Raw genomic sequence first — 4,548 nt, forward strand, 5'->3', positions numbered from 1 at the left:
TGATGACCAAGGAAGGACTAGAGGTATTTGCATGTTGGTTTTTGCATGAGTTACCTCTTCTCTCTGTGTGGCCGAACCGGTTTGTTTTGAAGGAAAGAAAGCTAAGCTCGGGTGTTTGTGTTTCAACTGTGAAGGCTTCACTTCTCTATAAAAGGGGTGAACAGTTATGGTTTGATTCAAGGAGTAAGATTTGAGAGTGCAAGGCACAGAAGTCTCAGAGTTACCTAAGCTTACAGTTCTTCTTCTCCTTCAATGTTTTCTGTTTTGTATTTTTCTGTTTAATTTTGTCATGTCTTGAGTCTCATGGAAAAAGGCAAACAGTGAGATTTGTAAGAAAAAGCCATAGAGCGGAAAAAGGCAGAGAGTGCAAAATTAAAAGAAAGAGCCATAGATGTCCTAGAGTTCCTTTGTACATCTGTGTTGTGTTTCATGATTCTGTGGGAATCCCCTTGTAAGTTGGGTTAGCACTTTACAACTTGTAATCTGGATGATTATAGTGAAATTCCATCATTGTTGTGATGGAGACTGGATGTAGGCTGCACTGCACTTAGCAGCTGAACCAGGATATATTTGGGTGTAATCTTCTCTCTTTCTTCCTACTTCAATTCTGTTTTTACTGTTCAGATGAAGAATCAAAAATGTCTCGTGTCAAGTGACGAGATAAAACAGAAAAGTCTCTTCTAAGTACAGCAAGTTTTAGCAAGCAAAAAAAAGGGCTAAGATTCATCCCCCTTCTCTTAGCCATTGAAACCATCAATAATAATAAACAAAAATAATAAATTTTAACTATTCTCTAATATTTTTTCTTATCTCGAATTGAATAAATGAACAAGAAATGAAATGGAACAAAAAAAACATACTCGTGATTCGTGAATGGAAGTTAGTTGGTGAAAGTTGAGACGAGAAAAATGCTTAGTATTAAAGAACTAAAAGAAGTGAAAATTTTGAAAGATTAAATTATTGAAGACAGTAAATATCGACAAATGGTAGGATAAGGATTAATGAAGTTGTAGGTGGTAGTTTAATGGCATAGAGTATGGCATTGCACTTCGCAAGTCAAAGCAGGGAGGGCCCATACATTAATGCTTTGTTTGGGTATAGGAAAGAAAATGAGAGGAAAGAAAATGAGTGGAAAGAAAATAGAAGGAAAAATAGAGTTATTTGTATGTTGTTTGGATTAAGAGAAAATAGAAGGAAAGAAAATAAAGAGAAAATTTTCTTTTGTTTGGATGGAAAGCAAAGTGAGAAGAAAGAAAATTATAATAGTATAAAATTACATTAATACCCTTATATATATTATATGTAAATTATACTTTATTAATGATAAGGGGTAAATGTGTAATTTTATTTCTATTGTTCCCATTTCTCTTCATTTTCTTCTCATTTGTGGAAAGAAAATAATTTAGTGGGTCCCACACTATTTTTTTCTTTCCTCTCTATTTTCTCTTCTCATCCAAACAACAAAAAATTTACTTTTTCATTCATTTTCTTTCCTTTCATTTTCTTTCCCTTCAAAATCCCTCAATCCAAACAATATGTAAGGGAGAGTTACAGGTCTGGTGTGTATAGGGAGAGACGAAGCGAAGTTTGAAATTTTGAATGTTTAGGGTTTAGTCAAATTGAATTGAGGTTTGTACATTATTAAAATAATTTAAAAAATACACAAAAAGATTAAGAGTTGGTTAGATCATTCATTCTACTAGTCAGATTAGTATTTAAATTTAACTGAAATATAATTTTTTAACTAATGGACATTTTTAAAGTTTAAAATCTTTTGTGAGTTATTTTGTTGTTTGTATATTTTAAAATTGTTTTTAGTAGTATTTAAATTTTTTAATAATGAACTCTAATGAAGTAATGATAATTTAAATTTAATACGAAAGGACTTATGTGTTTCTTGTTTATTTTTTAATTAAATTTAGTAAAGTATTTATTTATCTTCAAAAAATAATATAAATTAATTTGTTTATAATTATTAAAAATTATTTTTAATTTGATTTTACTAAAATTAGAACTATTATGCAATTGATCTATGACTCTATTTTAGTTTGGTTTAGTAAAACATTTAGAAGAGGTATTTGTACTTTTCAAAAGTACAAAGCACAAACTTTTTATGTTGTGTTTGGTAAATAAAAAAGATTATGTGTTTGTAGTTACAATTTTTAAAAAATTAGAATACTTTTGAAAGCAAGGTGAAATTTTTTAAAGTTGACTTGTGTTTTTTAAAATTTAAAATATAATATAACTACATATATTAATTAATTTTTAAAGTTAACGCTTAAATTTATATCTCTTATAGTATTTTTAAATTTTAAAAACTATTATTTGTTGCTTTTGTTTATTGAAAATTATTTTTAATTTAATTTACCAAACATGAATAATATACTTATTAAAAAATTCATCTTTTAAAAGCTAATTTCTACGGATTACTTTTGAAAAATAAAAGGTTTAACAAAATTAAGACTTAATTTGGTAAAATTTTTACTTTTTAAAAGTAGTTTATAAAAGTTAATTTTTAAAGATGACTTTTTAAAAGTTGTAGTATTTATGTTTGGTAATCAAATTAAAAATAGTTTTCAATAAATACAAGTAACATCAATTGTGGTTGGTAAAATAGCTTTTAAAATTTAAAAATACTATCATAAATATAAATATAAGCATTAAATTTAAAAACTAATTAACATATGAAGTTATATCAGGCTTTTAAATTTTAAAAATCACAATCTAATTTTAAAAAGTTCTATCTTAACTACTTTAAAAAATATCCCAATCTTTTAAAAGCTTTAAGTATAAACATATTATCTTTTATTTATCAAATACAAAATAAAACACTTTAACTTTTAAAAAATATAAACACCTTTTCGAAAACCTTTACCAAATCAAATTTAAGCCTCCAAGCACAAGAAGATTAAAAGAAAAAGTTTCTAAGTTTCTAGAAGAGCAGATAGGTGTGGCGGCGAGAGTACAAGGCTAGAAGTAAATAAAGTAAGGGTGAGACTACAAGGATAGAAGTAAATAAAGCAGGATTGCAAGTGAAGCGTGCATATAATAATGGGCTTGCCTCAGCCTTCTGGACGCTGTAAGCATATATGTGATTGTATCTTTAAGTGGTATCCAACAGCGGCTCTCCTGATGATGGTTGCTTCGTTAGTTATTGCCGGGGTCGTATCACATTTTGCCTCCGACGAGACTGTCGGCAATGTGGTGTTGGCTTTCATGTTCTTTTATATTATTTTGCTTTGTGGACCACTGGTACTAGTGTGCATATTCGACGAAAACGAGAAGAAGGAGACGGCAGAGGCTAAAACTAAACGTAATGCGAAAGTGGTTACGGCTCCAGCTCCACAAGTGATGGTAAACATTAGCACAGTGAAGGAGACGCAGCAGACAAAGTCACAAATCAAAAACTCTAATCATTCAGTGTCAGTTACACACAGCTCTGTAGACGTAAATCTCCTGGTCACTACTACTGTAACGGCAGTGCCTAAAATACCAAAACAAGAACCAAAACCAGATCCACGTCTAAATCTGGGGATAGCTCCGGTAGCCACCAAGAAAGCCTTGCCGCATGTCAGAAGCGGAGAAGGAAAAGGAGACCAAAACTGAATGCGCTATTTGCTTCCACAACTTCATGCTTATTCCAACTATTTGACTTCTTCTGTGATCAGCATAGATTCTGCTCTTCCTGCATGCCTCAATTAACCAGGAGAAACATTCTTCCACTTCACGCACGTCGTTGACGAGTTTCCTTTATTATTTTAAACATTTGATGGACTAGATCATTGTTTTTTTTTATTATTATTTGAATTGGTTTAACGAGAATAAAATTTGTCATTTTCTTCTTTAAACTACAATGATCATTGTTTTCTTTTTCATTTGAATTAGTTTAATGAGAATAAAAATTGTCATTTTTTTTTAAACTACCATGATCATTGCTTGTTAGTTGTTACTTGTTACCCATAAGTACACTACCATGCATGCGAGTTGCCACTCTTGTACAAAAAGTTATGAAACTCCGTTCTACTCTTTTTTATTTTGGTCATGGATTCTGTTTCTGAGAACAAAATTTTATATATAAAACCCTCAATTGACAGTCTTAAAATATATTTTATTTAAGTCGTTTAGTTTAAAAGTGGCCAAAATTATATTAACAAAATTTTTTGGACCTCAATTATAGAAAGTATTTGAGAAGAGTTTCAATTGAAAAACTTTTTGTGTTTATACTCGAGTTAAAAATGAGATCGAAATATGTATATAATTTTTAAAAATTAAGGGTGTGTTTGGCAACCACGTTTAAAGAGAAGAAGTACGTTTAGATACCTTGAAAGCTGTAATTTTTGGTTTGGCAAATTTTTTATTCATGAACGCAAAAGTGATTTTGCATTCAAAACCACGTTTTCAAGAAGCAACAATTTTAAGTTTCTGCGTTTCACCAACGGGCTTTTAGCCATCAATACTCAATCTTTATTTATCTTTTACCAATTTTATCCTTTATGCATACTATTGTATTATTTATATTATTTTTGTTTATATGAACTATCTTTTTCT

Source organism: Arachis duranensis, chromosome 9, assembly GCF_000817695.3.
Source record: "Arachis duranensis cultivar V14167 chromosome 9, aradu.V14167.gnm2.J7QH, whole genome shotgun sequence".
Classification (NCBI taxonomy): Eukaryota; Viridiplantae; Streptophyta; class Magnoliopsida; order Fabales; family Fabaceae; genus Arachis; species Arachis duranensis.